Raw genomic sequence first — 25,140 nt, forward strand, 5'->3', positions numbered from 1 at the left:
AATGAGTCGTGTCCAAGGTCTCAGCCACCTATGAAACACCACCTTGCTTCTTTCTTGACAGGAATCTGACAGAGACCCCGTCCACCTCTGATTCATAGCTTTGGAGCTCACATTTATCTTTCAAGGAAAGCTTCCTTTATCAATTTCTGATTCACTGACATTTAAATCACCAAAATGTTACAAAGAGATGTGCTGTGAGTATGAAGTTTCTTGGGAATTTTCATTAGACTTTCCTGGAACTAGGGAATTGTGGTTTTCTAGAACGGTAATGGATAGGAATCCTAAGAAACCGAAAGTCAGCATTCAGAGACTGAAGACACTCAGAATTCAGTGTTTGTTGTAACAGAACAAAAATCAATGGATCCAGAAGGAGGGTCTCTGGGTTCCAGCACTGGCTCTGCCACTCTCAGAGCGGTGACCTCAGGCCTCAGTTTCCTCCAGTTCAATATGGAAGCTGGACACAAGGGTCTGTCCAGCTCAAATTCACAGATCCTCATTCTGCTGTCAGGCCCCTGTCCACCCCCTCCTTCTCACATCACGGAAAGCGCGGGACACGACAGCTGCTGACAGCTCTGAGCCACTGTGAAGTTTCTCTGGAGACCTAGATAACGCTACTGTAGAAAGAATCACCCCACCCCAACCCCCAGTCATCATCACCGTATTGATAGTTTCTCTGTGATGGGTGCTTATGATGTGCCCGGCATCGTACCAAGGTGAGAATATGGGGGAGACTTTGGAGCAAAACTCCTGGAAGAGTTGCCTCTACTTGCCCTTTCCTACGCCTGCCCTCCCAGCCTGTCTGAAACACACTCGAACCCGGTTTTGTCCCTGCCATGCCACCAACATCCCTCTTATAAGGGCCACCGGTGCCCCTCGTGTGGCTAAATCGGTGACCGATCCTCACCCACTTGCTCTCTTAACACTTGAAGCCGCAGGTCACTTGGCTTCCTTCCTGTACTCCTCTCACTCGGCTTGAGGACTCCAGCCACTCTTGGTTTCCCTTTCATCCCGCTTGTTGCTCCTTTTCTGAGGCCCTCGCTTGCTCCTCTGCATGACGTAATGTCCGTGACGTAATGTCCGTGACGTAATATCCATGACGTAATGTCCATGACGTAATGCTGGAGCCCCCAGAGCTCAGGCCTTGGTCCTCTTCTCTTCCACATCTGCATCACCCTCCTGACGATGTTGTCAATTCCCAAATGCACGTCTCCAGTCTGGCCCCCGCCCTGAACTTCAGTCTGGTATTTCCAGCTGCCTTGGATCTATTTCTAAAGGACTTCTCCAACTTGGGTATCTCACAGACATCAAAATGAAACCCAAACCTGAATCCAGATCTTCTCCCTCACACCGTCTTGCCCGTCTCAGCTGCCTCTAAGTCCATCCTTCCAGGTGCCCTGCCCAGAATCCAGGAGTCACCCTAGACTCCTCTTTCTTGCAACCTATTCTGACCTGTTGGCCCCGCCTTCGTACTACACCCGGAATCTGACCTCTTCTCCCCAGCCCCGCTGCTACCGTCGAGTGAGAACTATCTTCCCTTCCCGGGATCACTCAAGAGCCTCGCTGCTCTCCCTGTTTCCATCCTGCCCCTGGAGTCTATTCTCTACGCATCAACCGGAGATACGCTGTAAAACGAAAAGTCATATCTGTCCAAATCCTCCAGGGCCCTTTGTGTCAGCCCGACCCTTACGTCTCTGACTTGTCCCCTACTTCTTTCCTTCCTTCTCTCTGTGCCAGTCACACAATTTCCTTGAATATATTTAGGATCTTTTCACTGCTTCGTCCCTGTTCCTGGAAGGTTTTCTCTGCAAATGTCTGCATCGCTCACTCCCTCAGCCCCTTGAAGTCTTTGTTCAAGTGTCATTTCTCAGTGGGGCTTCCTTGTCCACTCTAGTATATATTGGAACAGCCCAGCCCCTGCTCTTGGCAATCCCTATGTTTCTTACTTTGCTCTGCCCTTGTTTAAATCCACACACCTAATCACCTTCTAATATAATATCTAATTCGTCTATTCTGTTTGTTGTTTGTGATCTGCCTTCCCTCATCAGAAGGCAAGCCCCTCGAAAGCAGGGGTTTTGTCTGTTTTGTTCACTGTTTTGTCCCACACACTTAGAATAGCACATGGCACGTAAATAGGTGCTCGATAAACATTTATGGAGTGGGTTCCTTTATGAAGTCAGAATTCATAACAAATCCACGTCTCTCCCAAAGCAGTGCTCTGAAGCATTTCACACCGGGAGAGCTGAGATTCTGTAATGACAAGCTCTCCAAGCGTTTCCTCCTGTGCCCTTCTCCTCCCGTCTCCCCGTCCGCCCACCCCGAACACATCCCCACAGCGTCCTACACCTGTGTCATGCTCAGTCGGGTATGTATTTTGTTCCATCACATGCCACCCCACACACTCATACACTCCACCATATGCTATAGCCCCAGCACCCCCAGCCCTGAGTGGTCACTAGAGACCATAACCCTGTCAGGAGAAAGGTAGATGGCTCACCCCATCCCACAGCACCCCGTAGATTAGTTCCAGTCTCCACTTCTGGTCGGTCCCCTTCCACAGCCCCTTAGGGACCCCCCTTTACATACTCCTGGACTTCAAAACTCAGCTTCAGATCAGCCAGCTATTCCCAAACGGGATCATCTCCAGCAAGTGGGGAAAAACCATAACAGAAGAGACCAAGAATGGCATAGAGGCTCTGCGGCATAGGAAGTGCTTTCAAGTGCATTTGTTTACTTGCAGTGATGGAAGGCAGGACTTTCTTGCTTACTTTGGTTATTCATGAACATGAACGGGGACATGTCTTGGTCAAGGTCATAGACCAGGCTGGGCCTCGAATGTCCTCTCTCCTGCAAACCTGAGCAGGGTCCCATCTTGTGACAGCAGATCTGTGGGCTCCTGCCACACTGAGGAAATGGATGGAGTGGAGGGAATGGAATATAGGGAGAGGTAAGCAGGAGAGGCCCCAAGGTCGTCTCAGAGCAGGAAGAGTAAAGGTCTGAGCTTTGGGGGGACACCCTCACCTCAGTGCTAACCCCCTGGGATGCCCTGAGCCCATGACTGTGGATGTGGCCTCTGGGTCAGCCCTGAAGCTGCAGTGGCTTGTCAGAATTCACCCTCCACCGGGACCCCAGAACCTGAAGACTTAGCTGCTAGTTAGTGTTCTGGGATCTGAACCTGCCTTGAATCTGCTCTAGGTTTCCATGGTGATTGCTTAAACTTTTCATCATCCACTCTTTCAGACCTTGGGGGAGAGCAATGCGCTCTGGTTTCCATGACAACCACTTAAACATGTATCTCTGTCTGGCTCCGTTGGTAACGAACTGCCAGAGATCATGCAAATGAACTGGCTGCTCTCCCTTCACTTAAAAAAATAAAAATAAAGTGACACACCTGCTTAGACGTTTCAGATCTCTGCTCATAACAAGAGGGGTGAAAGTGTCAAACTGGTGTTTGTGAAGGGTTTGCTGCATTGCTTTGACATTTCAAGTGACCACCCAGCTACACAGGCTCATGTTGCCATCTGAAGTAATTATCTATGCTCAGCACTTGCCCTGTTCTCCCCTCTGCCTGGCAGACGAAAGAGCTTCAAGTTCAAGGCTGTTTACCTTCCCGCTGCACACTAAAGGGGGGGAGGAAGGACAGGGCCAGAGCCACTACCCCACCCAGCCCTTGGCCCCTGCGGGGAGGAGCCATGGAGAGCAGGGTCCTCCCCTCAACTCACTGTCCATAAACCGGCCAGGGGTGGCTCCGGTCTCGGGTGACAGCCCCCAATAACGTGGAAGTCACAGACCCCAGTCGTTCGGAAATGACTCTGCTTCTCTGTTCGAATTCATGGAAGGGAGAACAGCCACGTGACTCTGAAGGAAAGCTCACAAGGGGAAAGATGAGGGCTCATTCCCCCACCCCAGACACCGGCCCAATCCTCCCAGCACACCCTAAACCAGAGGCCCTGAGAGGCAGTCACGGGCCCAGCAGCCACAGACAGGTGTAAAGCATGTTCTGAAGCTGGGTACCAACATGTACAATTCTGGCGGTTTCCAGTGAAAGCTGGAGATTTCCCACTTCTCCAGGAAAATCGGCAGGCCTGCTTCAGTCCTACCTCCACCCTCGGGAGGTGAAGCCTCCACCCGCTTTGACTGAACTTTTCTGAGCCCCACATTCTTCTCCCTGAGTCCTGGAAAAGAGTTGAGCTTATAATTTGTGATAACAGGCGCAAGACACAGACCCAACCAATGATCCTTCGGCCAATTGCCGAAGTCACAAACGACAGAAGAGGATTCTTATTGGGGGTTAGAGGGACGGAGAGGGGGTGAAGACAAATGTTCTTCCACCTTCGTCCTCCAAGGTCCTTTAGGCACCTTCAAGGCTGAGGTCAGATGGGGAAAGCCAGACGAGTAAAGGGTATGGTCATTTTTGGTGGCAGCGGTGGGATATGAACCCACGCCGCTGAAGAGACAGGAGCCTCTGGACTCTTTAATCAATAGATATTTATAAGAGGCCCAATGAGGAATTCAGGCAAGGCTTTATTGGGACTGCAGGAAGGGAGTGAAAACAAGTAACAGGTGCCCTTGCTCGCTTCCCGAAGTGGGGGGAGATGGTTCCTTAAATGGTGGGTGGGGTAGGGGCAAAGGTCAGGCCCACAGTGGTGGCTTAGGTGGTCTGCCCACCCCGTGCGTGGTGCTGTGTGCAGGGAGCATGCTCATACCCTGCTTTGCTCTCCCCACCTCAGAAATGGCAGTTGATGGCCTTTTTGTATCTTATTGTTCAAGATTGCCCCAGCTGGGCACCCGTGTAGTTATTTTTAGTCCCTTAGAGTTACTTTGTATTTTTTTTCGGGAGGAGACTTTTATCTAAGTGCAAGCACTCCAGTAAAGGGTCCCAGGTCCCAGCCTGTCTCAAGACCAACATCTAAAACCTACAGGAAGGCCCTTGATCGTTTCTGTGTGATGCTTCTGTATGATGCTATTATTTAGACTCTACTGTTCAGTAGATTCATAAGCCCAAAAGTCATTTGACTAAAAATATCTGTTAAAATAATTGTAGGATGAAATTGGCTGGTTGGCTAATGAAAACTGATAGGCCCTGATTTAGGAGTCAGACAGTGCTCCTTGGCCCTACTGTTTTCTTTACATCAAATTTTTAACCTCTCCAGGTGTAAGTTTTCCTACCTATAAGGTAGCGGTAAAGGTGCTTGCCCCACTGAGTTTCTGTGAGATTCAAACAAGATTGTGTGTGGAGAGGCCCTGGCCCAGTGCCTGGCACGCAGTATAGATCTGGGAAAACCTTGCTTTTCCTACAACATAATTTTCATTCTTCAGACTCTCTATAGTTTAACACCTGGGGTTGAAAAAGAAGAAAACACTAGTCATCCCTGAAAGTGAGCCTGAGACCTTTAAAAATTAGTAACTTGTCAGAAAATTGACTGATCATGTTAAGAAACTGTGTTTTGTTTTTCTGTGAATATTTTTAGGGTGCACTGTGGGAACAACAAACTGCCAAGCAAAAGATGAAAGAGATAAAGGATGTTAGAAAAGATGTCAAAGCAAGAAAAGGCCAGGCATTCCTTGGTCTGCCCCAAAGGCGAGTAGTAGAATGTGATCAAACAGTTTTTCTCATCTATAAGGAGTCAAGGTATTTTCATCTGTAAGGGAAGGAACTTGCTGCTGATGGGTGGAATGGATCGAATAATTAGAGTCGAGGATCCTTATCTGCCTGGGTAAGTCTTTCTCCAACCAACGGTGCCCTTGACCTAGTAAGTACAAGAGAGCAGAACTGGGGATCACCAATTCCCCTTTAGAATAACTTAAGAACCCCTGTCCAAACTTGATCTCCCAGACACACAGAGCCTGGAAAACTTCTGCCTGTGGCTGTTAAAGGGTCATTCTTTGGGGTTAATAAGGAACTCACTTAAAACGCAAATACTTTTCAGGGACAAAGAGATTGTGTGGAGCCAGCATTCCCTCACGATGGGAAGGATTTTCTTTGATCAGACTGCTATCTTCCCTACAATGAACGATGATCCGTTGTAGAGAGCGATTAGGGATTGTGACGTATCATCAATGTCCCTTCTATGCACCTCACTCAGATGGCCCTAAGCTTACACTCACTTCTCCACTGGAGTTGTTTAACCCCAACTGAAGTAAGGGCTCTACCACCCCTGAGGTGTAGCAGAAGTGACCTAAGAAAACGGGGATTGTTCTGGAAAGCCTGGAATTAAGGTAGCAGGGTCACAAACTGTTGCCATCACCCCCTCAATGTGTAGTCATCCTCCTCCTTAGAACTGGGCGCCTACCTCTCACGTGTGCCCCTCCAGAGCAAGTCTCAGTAACGCTTTCTTGGAAATAACCGTAACTGTCCTTTTATTGAGCACCTACTTTGTACCGGGCATTATGCACCACATCCATTCTCTCTAATCCTCACATCAACTCCATGTACCAAGGAAGAACCTGAAGCTCAGAGGAGTTAAGTAACTGTTTGGAAGTAGTGGCAGAGAGGTTTCAAACGCAACCTGGCTTCTAAAAGCCTTGTCATTTCTGTTGATAAGCGTTGGAGAAGGAAGGAGAGGGGGAAATGGAGAGTGGATAGTGGGATTTGGGATAAGAACCAGTCAGCTAGGGAAAGCCAAGGTTCCTTGCTGAGCCTCTGTACAGCCATCACTTAGGAACTGCAAGGTGACCCTTGTCCCTCTCAGCCTTGGAGCAGGGCTGCGTGGCAGTGAAGCACGTGGGTTCTGGTCCCACCTCTGTCCCTTTCTAGCTGAGTGATCCTGCGCAAGGGCTGCAGTCTCCATGCCCTCCTCTATAAAGGCAATAACAAGAATACCCACTTCTGGAGTAATATAAAGATAGCAAATGAGATCTTCCACGTAGAGCACGCAGCACAATGTCGGATGCCTAATAAGAAAGAAAGAAACATGATTTTTCTACTCACTTCTATTACCTTAGACTCCCATGTGTCTGGAGACGGAGAACAATTTGCTTACTTCCAGTGACTTGGTTATAAAAAGACATTGTTCTCTCCCCCTCGACCTCAGCCCGCTTCCCCTCTCCCTACCTCCTCACCCGCCCACTACAGACCCAGCCCTGAGCCCCTCGGGGCACTGTGATCCCTCAGAGCTCCTTAAAATAAACTCTTATTAAAAAGACATTCACGCCAGATCTGAATACTGCATAAAGCAACAACCTGCATGGAATCTGTTCCAACCCCACGCTGTGCTCTTCCGTGTTTATTCCTTTTATAGTGATATTGTCAGCCATGGGAGAAACCAAGCTCAGGGCTTCATCTCACACGGAGTTGTGTTGCTATAACTGGGTACTGTCTGCTTCAGACCTTTTATCACACAAGATATATACTTGTGTCGTTTCGGAGGGAGACATAACCCTCCTCAGGTTGAATAGAGCTGCCAAATCCGGGACAAGTTTAGTCTTGCATTTTTATTTAGAAATCGCAGATAGAACTGCTTGGTGTTCATCTGTTCATTTTCCATTCTAGAAAACCAACAGGTATGCTGAAAAGCCACACAGCTCCAGTGATCTACATCCATGTGTCTGCCGAGGATCACAAAATATTTTCCATGCCCACTGACAACACCATTAAGGTCTTTGCCCTCTTATGTTTTGATGCATATTATCCAATGTGGTTTCAGACAGAGAAGGTGTTCCCTTCATGTTTTCATTCCCCTCTCTGTAGCCTTTGGGGCCCCTGGATTAGCAGATACTCAAGTGTTATTTACTTTTGTGGATTTGCTTTGGAAAAGGAGACTATGTAGGCAGTGGAGGGGCAGCCTCTTAGAGAACTTTCTATACCTGGTGTTTTTTTTGGTTTTTTTTTTTTTTTTTTTGCGGTACGCGGGTCTCTCACTGTTGTGGCCTCTCCCGTTGCGGAGCACAGGCTCCGGATGCGCAGGCTCAGCGGCCATGGCTCACGGGCCCAGCCGCTCCGCGGCATGTGGGATCTTCCCAGACTGGGGCATGAACCCGTGTCCCCTGCTTCGGCAGGTGGACTCTCAACCACTGCACCACCAGGGAAGCCCTATACCTGGTGTTTTGTTTGGGAGGAGTTAACATTATTGCATTGAGGCCCCTGCTTGCGTTCTGTCCAAAGACTCCCTTTGTCTTTGGAGAGTGCAGGTTGGGGGATGGAGAAGGGGATCTGGGGACAGAATGGGGACATAGGGAGGCACAGTCCCTTGCCACTAGAGGTTATCACCTTATCTGGTAACACACTAGGGCGAGTGGGCCCTTTCTGAAACACTGTCTCTAAAGCTTAGAATTTAAACCTTTCTGACCCTGGCAGAGGTAGCAACATTACCACCTTCATTTTGTTTGCCTTCACACCTCTTTTTCTAGCAAGGGTCCTGTCTACCTCTAAAACTCAGTCACTCTGTTATCTTTGGAATACACTATTTTTCATATAAAAAAACAAAAACAAAAAAACCTCACTGATTTATTTCATCCATCATCTCATATGCTTTTCCAGTGAATATGACACGTTTTCATGACTCATCCACCTTCTTTTCTGGACTGTCACGGGGCCAGAGGGTGGGGATTTAGAGCAGCATGAGTCAAAGGAATGCTGCAACCTTGGGAAGGAGATCAGATTCACTGCTTTGTACAGATGCATAAAACAGCTCACTCACCACTCACATAAGAAAGGATTGATAGATGTTAAGGGCTGAATCGTGTCCCTTCAAAATTCCTATGTTGAGGTCTTAACCCCCAGTACCTTAGAATGTGACTGTATTTAGAGATAGCGCCTAAAAAGAAGTACTGAAGGTTAAATGAGGTCATACTGGTGGGCCCTAATCCAATATGACCGGTGTCCTTACAAGAAGAGGAAGTCAGGACACTTAGACTGAGAGGCAACCATGCAAGGACACAGCAAGAAGGTGGTTATCTGCAAGCCAAGGAAAGAGGCCTCTGAAGGAACCAAGCTTATCCACACCTTGATTTTGGACTTGAATATCTTGCTTCACACTATATAAAAAGGTTAACTCAAAATGGATCATAGACCTAAATGTAAAAAGAGCTACATCTACAAAACTCTTAGAAGAAAACATAGGAGTAAATCTTCATGCCCTTGGACTAGGCAATGATTTCTTAGATATGATATCAAAAGCACAGGAGACTAAAGGGGAAAAAAAATTAGTTGGACTTTCTCAAAAATAAAAACTTGTGCTTCAAAGGACACTATTAAGAAAGTGATTAGACAACTTACAGAATGGGATAAAATATTTTCAAATCATATTTCTGATGATGGACTTGCATTTAGCCTACAAAACTCAGCAATAAAAGCACAAATAGCTTAATTTTAAAATGGGCAAAGGGGGCTTCCCTGGTGGCGCAGTGGTTGAGAGTCCGCCTGCCGTTGCAGGGGACACGGGTTCGTGCCCCAGTCTGGGAGGATCCCACATGCTGCGGAGCGGCTGGGCCTGTGAGCCATGGCCGCTGAGCCTGCACGTCCGGAGCCTGTGCTCTGCAACGGGAGAGGCCACAACAGTGAGAGGCCCGCGTACCGCAAAAAAAAAAAAATAAAAATAAAATAAAAATAAAATGGGCAAAGGACTTGGACAGAAGTTTCTTCAAAGAAAATATTCAAATGGCCAATAAACACAGGCCAAGGTGCTCAGCGTCATTAGTCCCTATGAAAATGCAAACTAAAACCACAGTGAGATACCACTTCACACCCATCAGAGTGGCTAAAATCAAAAGAGAGACCATAGCAAGTGTTGGCAAGGAGGTAGAGAAATTGGAGCCCTCATGCGTCGCTGGTGGGAATTTAAAATGATGCAGCCACTTTGGAAAATACCTGGCAGTTCCTCAAATGTTAACCAGGGTTAACATACGAGCTAGCAATGCCACTCCTAGGTTTACACCCAAGAGAATTGAAAACATCTGTTCATACAAACACTTGCATATGAATATTCATAGGAACATTATTCATGATAGCCAAAAAGTAGAAATAAACCAAATGTCCATGAACTGAGGAATGGATAAATGAAATCAGGTACATCCATACAATGAAATATTATTCAGCAAGAAAAAAAAAAATGAAGCACTATCACATGCTACAACATGGAAAAGCTTGAGAAGCTTCAAGTGTTAAGTGAAAGCCAGTCACAAAAGGCCATGTATTGTATGATTCCATTTATATAAAGTGTCCAGAATAGGCAAATTCATAGAGACAGAAATGAGTTTAGTACTTGCCAGGGGATGGGGTGAGGTGGGAATGGAGAGTGGCTGCTAAAGGGCATGGGGTTTCTTTTTGGAGGAATGAAAACTTTTTGAAATTAGATAGTGGTAAAGGTTGCTCAACTCTGTGAATATGCTAAAAGCCACTGAATTGTACGCTTAAAAATACAAATTTTGTAGTATGTGGGTTAAATAGCAATAAAGCTGTTATTTTTTTTTAAAGGAGAGAGGGGAGAGAGAGGGAGAGGGGAGTCAAGGATGGCACCAAGAGTTTAGGCCTGAGCCAAACACCGCAGTGAGGAAGATGGTGGGTGAGAGGATCATAAGGTCAGAAGCCCAGTTGTGGACGTGCTGGAGAGAGTCATCCTGAGTTGAGGGGAGATGTCAGGGCTGGAGATATAAATGTGGGAATAATCAGCATTTAGATGGAATTTTAAACCATGAAGTGGATGAGATCATAAAGGGAGCAAAAGTGGGCAAAGGAGAGAAAAGCCCCCAAGACTGAGCAGAGGGACCCTGTGATGCTCTGGGGTTTTACTGTCTGTAGGGTCCAACATGGCTTCTGTGTAGTGAACTTAGAGTCTATCTCATGGCAATGAAGAGGTTATTTTATACAAAACTAGGTGTTGAGATCACAGTCAGGGATACAACAGGACCCAAACTCAATTCAGTTCTCCAAGAACATTTGATTAAAATGGTAAGATTTATGGACTTTAGTTTATGATTTATTTTGAAAATCAAATTTATGCAAAGACATCCACCAAGGCCACAAAGTTGGAGATTTCACTTTTTTTTTTTTGAAATTTACCACCATCAGATAATCATAATTCTGTATGTGAGGACATGTTTTCTATCCTATTTTCTTTTCCTAGTGCCTCTCCATTTTCTCCCAATCTAAACTCATGATTACAAGATTAGCATCTTGCCTGTGATGATTCAGGCATATTGAATCACTTCCCAAAGTGTTTTTAAAATATATTGAAATCCTATCTTGGAAATAGGGTGTGTAATTTATTTCAGAATATATTATTTCTATCAAATAAAAACTAATCAACTAGAACCAAACAGCTAAATTTCCAGCATGCCTGATCAAATAGTCTTCGTTCTTTGATTGATTTTTTTAGCCCAAATATTTCATGTCTCTAAATCATGGGGACACACGAAACATTTCAGGAGTCTGTTGGTTTCTGGCATTCTCTAAAGAAGAGTAAAGTGACAGATTGAGATTTCCATTTTCACTTGTTATTTTCTGTGAATTTAATACTGCACACCACAAAGAGAGCTGTTTTGTGTCAACAGGAATTAGGACAGAAAGAAAGTTATTTCTTGGAAGGAAGATAGCATGGTGTATTAGTTAAGGTAAGGCTTGCCACTGTAACAAATAAACTCCATATTTTCCATAGGTTGAAACAACAGAACAATCCAGTGCCAGTGCTCCTGGTGAGAGGCACTTTTTCTCCCTTCAAGAACAGGGCTGTCTCCATATGGGGGTCCCACCTTACTTAGGTTCTCAGATTCCTCTTAATCCAGGTGCAATGGGTATGAGAATAGAGAAGGCATATCTGTCTCTTAAAAAATCCCAGCCATAAATGATACATCACTTTCTCTCACATTCTATTGCTGAGTTCATGACTCTGGGTGAATGGGAAGCTGGGAAATGCCTTAGTCCAGTAGCCGCTTCCCAGTAACTTTACACTGTGGACAGGGAAGCAGAGATTTGGAGGAGGTGGGGCAGAATGCCTTGGAGACAGACAGATCTGAGTTTAAATTCTGAAACTACCACAAACTGGACGACCTCGGGTGAAGTACTCAATCCTTCTGAGCTAAGTTACTGAATTCTTTGAGACGTTGGTTTACTCTTCTGCAATATGGGAGAAAGGGTCGTCTTGTAGATTAGTTGTGTTCATAAAAGATAATTTATGAACTGTGCTCACCGCAGAGTAGTTTCACCTGGTAAGATTTTTGTTTTGTTTTGTTTTTTAATTTATTTTTGGCTGCGTTGGGTCTTCGTTGCTGCGCATGGGCTTTTTCTAGTTATGGCGAGCCAGGGCTACTCTTCGTTGTGGTGCACAGGCTTCTCATTGCGGTGGCTTCTCTGGTTATGGAGCACGGGCTCTAAATGCACGGTCTTCAGTAGTTGTGGCACGTGGGCTCAGTAGTTGTGGTGCACAGGCTTAGCTGCTCCTTGGCATATGGGATCTTCCCAGACCAGGGATCCAACCCATGTCCCCTGCGTTGGCAGGTGGATTCTTAACCACTGTGCCACCAAGGAAGTTCCTTACCTGGTAAGATTCTTTTGAGTCAAAGGGACAAAAATCTAACTGAAACAGTTTAAGCTGAAAAGGGAGAATTTGAAGGACTCAGTGCACTATTGCTGGTTTAAAGACAGAGGAGGCAACAGGATGAGGGATGTCCATGTGTAAGAAGCTGAGAGAGAGGCCAACAAGCAGCAAACAGACAGGAACCCATCGCCCCAAACACAAGCAAGAGGGTTCGAGATGGCAGCACAGGAATATCCTGAACTTACATCCTCCCACAGACACAAACCTACAACTGCAAATGGAATAATTCCCTCAGAAAGAGATCTGAAAACTGGATGAACAGAGCCTTGCGAGAAAAGGTAAAAGGACAGCATTGAGATGCGTGGGAGAGACAGAGATACGGGCTCACCAGGGAAAACCACACCCCAGCTGCACAATTGGGAGGGACCCCAAAGAGGTGGAGCTTTTCCCTGAGGAGTGAGGGATTCGAGCTCCACATCAGGCACCCCAGCCCCCAGATCCTGCCTAGGAGAGATAAGCTCCCAAATCACCCGGCTTTGAAAACCAATGGAGAATAAACCCAGGGAAACTATAGAACTGCAGGCAACAAAAACCCCACTCTTAAAACGCTCATGCACGGAGGGCTTCCCTGGTGGTGCGGTGGTTGAGAATCCGCCTGCCAATGCAGGGGCTTGTGCTGGTGATCACTCTGTAGGGTACACAGATGTCAAATTCTAATACTATATACCTGAAACTTATATAATGAAAGGGGGGAGAAATTATTGGTTATTGAAACCAGATCCTAGGACAGACGGACTCAAGGGCAGCTGAGCTCACAGATGGCACTGTTGTTCCCATGCTGTATGCCTGCACTTTGCATTTCTGCTCCTTGGTTCACATTGGTCTCATCAACACCTCTGCTGAATAGCTTTCTCCTTCCAAATGGCCAGGACCTGTCCAAGCCCACAGCCTGAACTCACAGCCCAGCTCTACCCTTCTTAGCAACTCCAGCCAGAAAAACCTAAAGGAAGGACACAGCCTGACCAGGCTCAGACCCTTTGTCCAGTGCTTACAGTCACAGAAGCAGTTCTCTTAACAGAAGACAGGAGTGTGCTGGACAGACAGTAGCTACATCCGGGGTGCTTAATTTAGTGTAGCTGTTTTTATTTGGGGGACATCACTATGAAGCGCTTCTCCCTACCTTTTCTTTTCACTGACCTTGTCAGGGTCCCTCTATAGCAACCCAACTGAGATCACTCTTCCCAGGCTCCAGAATTCCCTCTGTCCTCCCCTCATCAAAACCCTGTTTCTGGGCTTCTCTGGTGGCACAGTGGTTGAGAGTCCGCCTGCCGATGCAGGGCACACGGGTTCGTGCCCCGGTCCGAGAGGATCCCACATGCCGCGGAGCGGCTGGGACCGTGAGCCATGGCCGCTGAGCCTGCGTGTCCGGAGCCTGTGCTCCACAACGGGAGAGGCCACAGCAGTGAGAGGCCCGCGTACCGGAAAAAAAAAAAAAATTTATGATGAATCAGTCTCAATTCATCTCAAAGAAGGCGGGTTCCTGCATACTTTGGGTTCAAACCTGTAAAGAAGCATTTATCCTCCAAATTTATCAGAGTCACCTCTGAGTCCAAGGAAGCCAACCTCTTCACCTTCTCAGCATCCAGCACATTCCTGCCCCTGGCTCTGTGCAAGCTTTTCTCATCTCCACCCCAGAATTTCCTGCTTCCTCCTCTTTTCCTACACACACCCTTCAAGGTCCAGCTCAAGTCCGCTCTCCGCCAGGAAACACTTGCCTTCGCTGCCCTGACTCATGCAGGCACCTCCCACCTCCTGATCCCCCACAGTTAGTGCCTCCCATGGCTGCTGGGGTGTGTTCTCACCTGCCCTGCTGTGTTTCACCTGTGTGAGCCTCGCCTCTAAACAGTTTCTGCGGGCACTTGAGAGCAGGGATCAGAGCATCTATGGTTCCCTCTTCCTTCCTTCTTGGTCTCTCAAAATGTTCTTATTCTTTAAGGCACAACTCGGATACCAGCTCCTCTAAGAAAGCATCCTAGATTCCCTCCCACACCCAGGCAGAACGAATGGCTCCGTTAGCATCTGGGCTCCTAATTCCATGGTAACACAGTCTGTCTCCCTCAATAGCATTATTTTGATATGCACGTCTCCCCCAGTGGTGGGTGGTAGGTAGGTGTTGAATTGAGCTGTAAACACCCTCACAGCTATTATACTGTATTAGGCACATGCTGGTAATAAACTCTCCAATACTTACTGAATTAAATTATAGATTTGAGTGTTCGCTCACCTTGCAAATCTGTTGCTGTGTGAAATCTTTGAACCATCATCATGCCCACCATCACAATTCATGACATCTAAACCACATTACAGTTGATATGTGTGGAGGAGAGAATATAGTCCAAGATCTTGATGAAGCCTGAGTTTACGAATACCACTATACCACACTGTGTTCATTCAGTTGTATAAGCAGAGTGCTAGGGACCACCGACTTTGCCTCTGAAAATCCTTGTAAACTGTAAAATGAAAATTAATAAATGCTCAATTAAATGTTTACGGCACATTACTTATGAGCTGCAACTTAACACACACATAGTTATATGTAATACCAAAGTTTATAAGAATAACAATTTTTTATCAACTGAGCTTAAAACTATATTCTTTAAATTATTTTAAAATTTACTAGCAAAATTCTATTATATTTAATTGGGGATATGGTTGCATTTTAATATATTTGAATGGATGGGATCTCCAAAAGGAAGAACAACATGAGGCAGTGAAATTCTTTTTTTTTTTTTTTAATATTTATTTATTTATTTGGCTGTGCCGGGTCTCAGTTGCAGCATGCGGGATCTAGTTCCCTAACCAGGGATAGAACCCCCGGGCCCCCTGCATTGGGAGCATGGAGTCTTACCCACTGGACCGCCAGGGAAGTCCCTGGGACAGTGAAATTCTTAAAGGAGCCCTGCTATGGCATGAAATTCCCTCCACAAAATGTAAGTGTGGTAGGTATACCTGAAAAGTGTACACAGCACCTTTAGACTTTTCTTTTTTTTTTTTTTTCCGTACGCGGGCCTCTCACTGTTGTGGCCTCTCCCGTTGCGGAGCACAGGCTCCGGATGCGCAGGCTCAGCGGCCATGGCTCACGGGCCCAGCCGCTCCGCGGCATATGGGATCCTCCCAGACCGGGGCACGAACCCGTATCCCCTGCATCGGCAGGCGGACTCTCAACCACTGCGCCACCAGGGAGGCCCCTAGACTTTTCTTGATTCTGTAAATAGAACCCTAAAGTCATTTTCAGAGAGATTTCCCTTGCTCACTTCAGTCTTCAATCTTTTCACTTCCATTACCAGCAGTAGCAAGTGGCTTTCTTGGGGAAATCAAAAAAAAAAAAAAAAAAAGAAAGAAAAAAAAAGCCATCAGGTACTTAAATCAATTCTGGAGCTCAACCATATCACAAATCACTGCATGTTATGGAACTTTGGGATATTTGCAAAGATTGAAACCACTAAAGTAAAGTAAAGATTAAAACCACTAAAGTAACACTAAGGGTTTATTGAAATATTCAGGAGAACAGATGAATGCCCCTGAGCTGTACACACCCCTGGGAACCCTGGCCTTATAGAAGGACAGAGGAGAGGAAGCAAAGTGTACCCTACTGATCTCAGCAACTTGCAATCAACAACAGTGCTGTCTGGTTTTTGGCTTGGAGACCCAGAAGTTTCTCTAATGTCAGTGGGGCAGCCTTTTTTTACAAAGTGGCAGGCTAGAAGGACTGTTCAACAGTCCTGAGAAAGACTGCTGTCCTCAAGTGTTTCTCCTCTGACACAGTCACTGCCTCTGGGTGCAGGATCCAGAAAGTCTGCCCCAGAGGAGGTCCTTCCTGGGGGGGCGGGGGGCACCTACCCCAACCAGTCATGACAGATGCTACTCACCTCCCTTTAAAGATGATTCTCATTCAAAAGCTGCTCAAAGTTTGGAGCTAAAAGAAAGTAACTACAAGACTGGAACGAGTTGGACTGAGTGAAGTCCTAAAGCTGAGGGTTTAAATATCCTCCCCAGAATATGGGTCATCCATCCATTCAGCTTTGCTTTGATGGTGAATAAATTTTGCTGCTCAACATTCAATCCACACCTATCTTCTCTGAGTCTAAGTGGCCAGGAGATTTTCATCCAATATTTCTAAATTTTCTAATCTTCTCAGAGAGTGCTATAGACTGTGTTCCCCCCAAATTCACGTGTTGAAGTCCTAACGCCCAGTACCTCAGAATGTGTCTGTATTTGGAGATGGAGTCTTTAAAGAGGTCATCAACTTAAAATGAAGCTGTTAGGGTGGGCCCTAATCCAGTCTGACTGGTCTTCTTATAGCCAGAGGAAATGTAGACACATAAAGAGATGCTGGGTTGCACAGGCACAGAGGAAAGAGCTTGTGAGGACACAGTGAGAAGGCGGCCATCCGCAAGCCAAGGAGAGGCGCCTCAGAAGAGACCAAACCCTGCTGGCAACTTGATCATGGACTTCCAGTCTCCAGAACTGTGAGAAAATAAATGTCTGTTGTTTGTGCTCCCCAGTCTGTGGTATTTTCTTATGGCAGCCCTAGCTAATGAATACACTCAGGTAACCAACTTGTATTGAAAGTACGGAAACTTTTGGGGTAAACTTTCATCTTTCATATCTATGACACTAGACCTCTAAATGCAAATTCTCTTTAATTTGATAGCCAGTGTCTCCAGGCTACTTTTTCCAACTTCCTGATACAGGTGGTGAAAGTATGGGGCTTTGAAACAGGAATACTGTTGTCTGATTTTATTGAGGCTCATGGCAATCCTGGAATCTGTTGTTTGACCTTTGACTCCAGTGGAAGAGGGTATGTGCCTTCTCCCGAATCTTTTTTTTTTTTTAATTTATTTTTGGCTGCATTGGGTCTTTGTTGCTGTGGGCGGGCTTTCTCTAGTTGTGGCCAGCGAGAGCTTCTCATTGTGGTGCGTGGGCTTCTCATTGTGGTAGCTTCTCTTGTTGCGGAGCATGGGCTCTAGGTGCGTGGGCTTCAGTAGTTGTGGTACGCGGGCTCAGTAGTTGTGGCGCCCGGGCTTAGTTGCTCCGCGGCATGTGGAATCTTCCCCGATCAGGGCTCGAACCCGTGTCCCCTGCATTGGCAGGCGGATTCTTAACCACTGTGCCACCATGGAAGTCCCGCCAGAATCTTTTACCATTAGGCAGGGTGACCTCTGACATGCAGTCCTGACGGGGGTCTCTGTTTCCTAGGCTAGTTACTGGGGGCAGAGATGGCTGTCTGAAAATATGGAGCTACAACAACGGACATTGTCTTCACACCTTGAAACAAGGTGAGTCACCTCCTACCAAAGGCCCCCATAAAATAATGATGCAAGATTAGGCATTTGTAGTAAATGTAGAAGAAATCAAATGAGATAAAATCTAGGATACATGTAACAATCCTACATCCTTTTTCTCTGGCATTTCATTGCCAGTGACTCTAAACTTCTATGTAGGAAGGACATACATTATATACATGTTTGTTCTCCCATCTATAGGCCATGCATTTGTTCCCTCACTGCCTGGTATAGGCCTCATTTCTTAAAAGAGTTTAGCTTTTTAAAGCATTCTAAAAATCGCATAAGTCAAACATCACAAAGTCTAGATGAACTAAAAGCTACTCTCTTTTGTGTGTCATTGTGATTCTTTTCAAGGCTGCTTATTCCATTTGTTCATGTGCTGTGTTTGTTCTTGGTAAAATTTCCACAGTTCTGGCCTGTGAAACTATGGGGAAGATCAGAGGCAAACTTTCTTCAACTATCAGTACAAATGAAGTCCAAGTAAATAAGATAAAAATTACTCAGGGGCTTCCCTGGTGGTACAGTGGTTGAGAGTCCGCCTGTCGATGCAGGGGACACAGTTCGTGCCCCAGTCCGGGAAGATCCCACATGTTGCAGGGCGGCTGGGCCCGTGAGCTGTGGCCGCTGGGCCTGCACGTCTGGAGCCTGTGCTCCGCAACGGGAGAGGTCACAACAGTGAGAGGCCTGCGTACCTCAAAAAAAAAATAATAATAATTACTCAGAGTAGGGACTTCCCTGGTGGTCCAGTGGTTAAGACTCCGCGCTTCCACTGCAGGGGGCACGGGTTGGATCCCTGGTTTGGTAACTAAGATCCCGCACGCCTCACGGCTCTGCAAAAAAAAAAAAAATTACGCAGGGTAATGAGTGCGTGATTCCTAGCTCTGCCTTTGACCTCATGCATTCTTTTGCTCATTCACTCAGTCAGTAAGTGCCAGGCACTGTGCAGGGTCCTGTCAGGGAGAAGGTGAGCCTCTTCCCATAGCTGAGCGAGGGCTGCATCAGCCTTTTAGGGCAGTGAGAGTGGCATCAGCTGTGTTTTGATGGCTTTGAAAGACACCTAACTGTGGTCTGAAAACTAAAAAGTAAGTGCTGAAGTTTCCCCAGTCATCAGTTGGGTTAAGTCAATATATGTAAACTGACTCAAGAACTAATAAAGAAAAATGCCTACTCTAAGTTGGTAATATTATCTTTCTAGACGAAAAGCAAAGTGAAGTCTGTGATTATACCTACTTGGAGGTAAGCCAAAATAAGTGAGTTCTAGTCAGCTTGAATATGAGGGTCATCTTGGATATTTAGTGGGACATATTTTTTGATACAAACTTTGTCCTGGAGGAGGACACCAAGATAGTAAAGGGAATTTTCCGGAAGCAAATGTGTCAAAGAATTCCCCAAACTGTGGTTGCTCCCTGATGGTAGTTTAGGCAACTAGGCTCTTCCAGAATATTGGAAACAATTCTCTGCACATTTTGATAGTGGTTTAGAGGTAGAGATAGGAAACAATGTATCTCTCCACCAAATGCTTTATTAAGGAATAAATCACAAGCTAGGGTAGTTAAATTCAGCAGCCCTAAATCAAAGAATAAAAATCCAATAAATTCTCTCCTGAACATTAAAATGTGAAAAACAATCCTTGATCAATTTCTGTTTGTGCCCTTGCCTCCGTGGTTCAGCCATGTTCTCAGGATCAAATAATCCTCCAGAAGGCAAGCTGCTCATGGAGCAGACCATGAAAACGGACCAGGGTATCCTCTTTCTGTTCCCTAATCCTTTAAGAACCAGTTAAAAAACTGACTCTAGTTTATCAGATCACATTTTATCTTGCTCTTCATAAAAAACAGAAGCGGTGATTTTCTTGCTGCCTTCATTTATCACACGGACACAGCAAAATGAGGCCACAGTACTGATTCTATGCAAAAATTAAACAGATGATAAGCTTAAGTATCAAAATGTAATAGTCTGTTATTGTTCTAGGTGTATCATAGCTGTTGGATGGGATAGAAGAATAAATGTGTACTTTGTAAGTGAAATGTACAAAATTATGGTATTTCAAAACCCTGCTTCAGACTGATATGCTTCTCCCCACCCCCATGCCCTGTTGATTCCTTTCTCTCCAAAAACAGATTTTGGAGAAATTCTTTATACCTCTATCTGGTATAAGCTAAGCAGTGATATGGGCAAAAGAGTTTCCTCCCTCCCTCTCTCCCCCTTTCCCCCCCATCTTTCTTTCCTCCCTCCCTTTAAAAAACTTTTTTAGTTTTTCTGTTTCTGTTTTTTAAATTCTTTTCTATGGGAAGAAGTGTAATGACTCTGTACCCAATTCCGACATGTGGAGGTTTTTCCCACACCAACAAGCAATTCTCCGACACCAGCTGGTACCCTACAATTCCACTCAATTCTGATTCTATCTACCTGGAGAGAGCATCAGATTCCACAGGGTCAGGGTTCAGTCCTACAAGACACAAGACTCCTGCCCGCCCCTCCACCCTGCCCCGCAGACACTATTTGCAAGTCCTGTCCAACTGGCTATAGATCAGAGGTTCCAACAATGCCCTCCTTGGGTTATATTCATTTTCTAGAGCATCTCACAGAACTTAGAGAAATATTTCACTTACTGGATTATCAGTTTATTATAAAAGGATATAACTCGGGAATAGCCAGATGGCAGAGAGGCAGAGGGCAAGGTGTGGGAAAAGAGCGAAGAGCTTCCATGGTCTCATCACTCAGGAAATTGCAAGGTTTTAGGTCCTCTGTGCCAGAATGTGGACAAAGACCAAGTAGATATTTCTTATAGATCACAATCTCACAAAGTACAGGGTATAAAAGCTATCAGGGGCAGAGAGGTCATCTTTGGGGATCCAAACCAGACTGTGCCTTGACAGTGGTAGCTCTCCATACCTTGTCTGGTCTTCTTACCTTTCATGCAGGCTGGCCATGTTCCCTCCTCCCCAGCATGCAGGGGCTTCCAGCTGGGTCTCGAATATTCTCACCCCTAGTTGAAGATTAACCAGATGGTCAGCTGTCCAGCCCTTTAATTTTTTTCCTTCTTCCTCCCACCTTATCTTTATGCTGTAGTCCCTCTCTAAATGGGAAGAGGAGATGAAATGCCATCCATAAGCAACTCTGTGGGAAAAAAAATCTTTTTTTAAGGCTTAGAGATGGGAAAAGGGATTAAGAGACAGGGGAAGATGAAAATGCTGACTAAAGCTATGTTTTAAATCTACCTGTGGCATTTTATGTCCCCTGCTTGCTCTGCTGGATGGTCCTGGATTTCCAAAGTTTTTAAACATTGTAAGTCCTTTATTCATTTGAAAGTATGCTGTATGTCAGAGCCTAAGCCTAGCATCCTCAGATGATTTGAGACATGACTGCCTGAGAGGTCTTGGCGTTGAATTTGTCCTTTGGTATTACAGGTTCCTGGGCTGATGCCTTTTGTTTTAGCTCATGCATCAGCTACGGGTCTTATTACAGAGGCGAAACTATGCAGACCATCCGAGAAGAGCTTGTCAGTTGGCATATGATTTGCTGAAATGCAATCACCCAAACGTCAGGAGTGGATTGCTTTTTATTCCCACTGGCACTAGGGGAATTTGCTTTGACATTTCAAAAATCTACATCACTGATGGGGTGAGGGGTAGGGCTGTAAAATGTGCCAATACCTCTCTCTGAAATTGTGAGTGTGTTGGCAGCTCATTTTACTGCTTGTACAACATCTCCTCTTTGGCTTTGGATACAGGACACACCATGGGACTTTCACCACTTCCGGAAGCCATAGCCACACTGGCAGGATGACTTGGTGAGCCTTGGTCCACTGTCCGACTCTCCACCCAAACAGTGACACTTGATGGGGATGTCCTTCACTCCTGGGGCTCACCCCGAGTCTTCTGGGCCTGCCTAGGGTGGTCACAGCATCTCAAGAGCCTCTGCTGTGGGGGGATTCATGATTGGGGTCCAGGTAGAGAAGGGAGCACTGAGCTCCAGGCAGCTGCTTCTGCTCCAGGAAGAGTGATGGCCTTTGTTCAGGTTGGGGCAGGGGAGGCCCAGGAGGAAATCCACACAGTTCTCCTTGAGCTCAGCCTGGAGTCCTGTAGTGCAGGAACGGCAGCCCAGGATGTGACGCGTGTGACTTTCTTCAAAGAAGCATTCACTTCCTGCTTCTGCTTGGCAAGCAAAACTGCATGCATTCACTCTGCCATCCTTGGGTGGCCAGCGAACCTAGCAGATGACATTCCTGCTGCCCTGTGGCTTGTTAGGGCCTCATAACCAGGGGACTTCTTATGATTCTTCTTAGCCCCCAACTTTCTACAGCTTCCCAGGGTTGAATGATCTCCCTCAAGACTGTCTGGATGTCAAGCCACGAAGACAAGCAGTAAGAAAGGAAGGTCATTGTGCACAACCATTTCCCACCACCCAACCGTACCTTATGCCTCTGTAAATATTCCAAAAGCCACAAGTCACTAGAATACAAACTCAATGAAGACAGACCTTGTCTGTTTTCTCCATTGTATTCCCAGGATGTGTAGCTCAGGGCCTGGTTTATAGTAGCTGCCCAACTAACATGCTTTCATTCAACCAGCATGTGTCGAATGTGGGCCCAGCCTTTGCTATTCACTGAACATGCAGTGATGAGCAAAGTGGTCACATCACACGATCCCTGCCTTCGTGGAGTCTGCAGGTGAGTGACTGTTGAGTGCAAGAACAGAGTTTGCAGAAAATGTCCCCAGGAAAGCCATGGCCATCGCAAGGGCAGAAATCACGCAAGAGTCAGTGAAGTGTTAGTTCCTTCAAATGTTTTTTCAGTCACTTATCAATTCTTTCAACCCCCTATTTATCAAGCACTGACATAGCGCCATCCTTAGCGGGTAGGCACAGAAAAGACAAACATGAATAAAATGTGATTCCCGGCCCAGAATCTCACAGACCGGCAAGAAGATAAACTAAGGAAGTAATCATCATATGATGCGACAGATGATATAATAATGTATTCATTAATGTAATAATGTTTTAATAATAATATAAAATGCTGGAGAAACCCAGAGGTGGGAACTACTAACTTTTGCTCTAACACTGTACAGGATATTAAAAGATTACTAGGGGGCTTCCCTGATGGCGCAGTGGTTGAGAGTCCACCTGCCGATGCAGGGGACGCGAGTTTGTGCCCCGGTCCGGGAGGATCCCACATGCCGCGGAGCGGCTGGGCCCGTGAGCCACGGCCGCTGAGCGTGCACGTCCGGAGCCTGTGCTCTGCAACGGGAGAGGCCACAACAGTGAGAGGCCCGCGTACTGCAAAAAAAAAAAAAAGATGACTAGGATTTTTCTGGGAGGCCCAGGTAGAGAAAGGCAGTCTAAGTGAGGGGAAAGGAGGAGGGCGTGAGCCACGTCTGGAAGCCTGAGAAGCATGTTGTTTGGACGGACTATGAATATTGTGAGGGGCTGGAGCACCAGGTACAGGAGGGAAGTGAGCTTGGAAAGCTAATCAGAACCTGAAAGCCGTGCCAAGGCATGTAAACTTCGTTCCGCAGGCAGTGGGACCAGGCAAGGAGAAGCCCAGACACGAGCGCTCACCAATTTCAGAAGGAGGCAAGATATGGAGACAGAAGACTGTGCGGAGGAGAGGGCCACGGACCTGCTCTTTTCCAACTGTCCTACCCACTGTCTCCCCAGCTGCTTTCAAGCAGATGGGGTTTCTTAGGTGATCACGGGTAGGTCCTCAAGGGACTCTCTGTGGGAAGTACCTGAGGGCAAGGGAGAAAGATCTTTACAACCCCGGGAGAAGCCAATTCTTTTCACAAGGAAACTGTACCCCGGTGAGAAAGCTGAAAGGATAATGGCCAAGGACTCTTTGAACTCTGTAGCACTGGTCTGAAAACCAAAAACATTTTCATTTCGTTTCTTATCTTTCTTAAGGATCCATATACCTAAATCCTCCTTTCAAGGAGACTAGGCAATTCCAATTCCTAACAGTACTTGTAAGCCACAGTGCGGGGCAGGTGGGAGCCCTGGAGGAATTGAGTTGAGGGACTCCACACCCTGGAATTTAGACCTGGGGCTCTTGGGAGGCCAGGCCCCCTTGGCCAGTGCTTGGGTTCCATTGTCACATTACCATCGAGATTTCAGCCCCAAAGAGGGTTCCTTGTGAATAAGCTCCTTGCCAACATTATGGGGAGGTAAGGAAGCTGCTAGGAGTAACACCTCTCTGGGGAAGGTGGTAAAACTGACCCAAGGAGATGCAGCGCCTCTCTGGCTGACCTGCAAGCAGACTCCTACCTGGAGGGATGCCCTTGACCCCCTGGGCTGGGGGGCAGCCACAGGAGGGGCCCCTCTGTCACCTCTGTCTTAGGCATCCAATGAAGGGGGGCGAGCTGTGGGTGACTGGGGACTGGATGTCTTACTCTGTCCCCGTCTGTCTCTCTCTCTCTCTTTCCCAGAACCACAGGCAAAAGGAGGACGTCCTCTGTGTGGCTCAATGCCCGCCTAGTCTCCTTGCCACCTCCAGTTACGACGGGGAGATTATCATTTGGAATGTCATCTCAGGGCACATGCACTGAAAGCTGAATACCCCCAGCCCCTCTGATGGCTCAGAAGATAGAGAACATAGGGGCAGGGCGGCCTCCACAGCCACTCTGCCCAGGCACGCAGGCTCCGACTCCTGGCGTGTTGTCTAAAGGAACCTCAGCTCTGGACTGCTTCCCAGTTATAAGGGATTGGCCTAGTTTCAGGCTTAACTTGTCAGATGGAGATTCCCAGAGCTAGGGTGGGGGGGTGGAGCTTGAGAGTTCAACTAGCTCAGTCCACATCTCCGGGCACCCGTCCATCAAAGCCCATCTCACATTCACCTGAAACTAACACAACACTGTAAATCAACTATACTCCAATACACTATGGAGAACAGTATGGAGGTTCCTTAAAAAACTAAAAATAGAACTACCGTATGACCCCGCAATCCCACTACTGGGCATATACCCTGAGAAAACCATAATTCAAAAAGAGTATGTACCGCAATGTTCATTGCAACACTATATACTATAGCCAGGACATGGAAGCAACCTAAGTGTCCATCGACAGATGAATAGATAAAGATGTGGCACATATATACAATGGAATATTACTCAGCCATAAAAAGAAATGAAATTGAGTTATCTGTAGTGAGGTGGATGGACCTAGAGTCTGTCATACAGTGAAGTAAGTCAGAAAGAGAAAAACAAATACCATATGCTAACGCATATATATGGAATCTAAGAAAAATAAAAGGTTCTGAAGAACCTAGTGGCAGGACAGGAATAAAGATGCAGACGTAGAGAATGGACTTGAGGACACAGGGAGGG

The 25,140-nt window shown here is 46.4% G+C and overlaps 1 pseudogene; it reads left to right on the top strand.

The window, feature by feature from the left end:
* Window positions 1-1,115: 1,115 nt before the first annotated feature.
* Window positions 1,116-24,480, top strand: LOC132477383 (uncharacterized; annotated as a pseudogene).
* Window positions 24,481-25,140: the final 660 nt, after the last annotated feature.

Source organism: Mesoplodon densirostris, chromosome 17 (genome assembly GCF_025265405.1).
Source record: "Mesoplodon densirostris isolate mMesDen1 chromosome 17, mMesDen1 primary haplotype, whole genome shotgun sequence".
Classification (NCBI taxonomy): domain Eukaryota; kingdom Metazoa; phylum Chordata; class Mammalia; order Artiodactyla; family Ziphiidae; genus Mesoplodon; species Mesoplodon densirostris.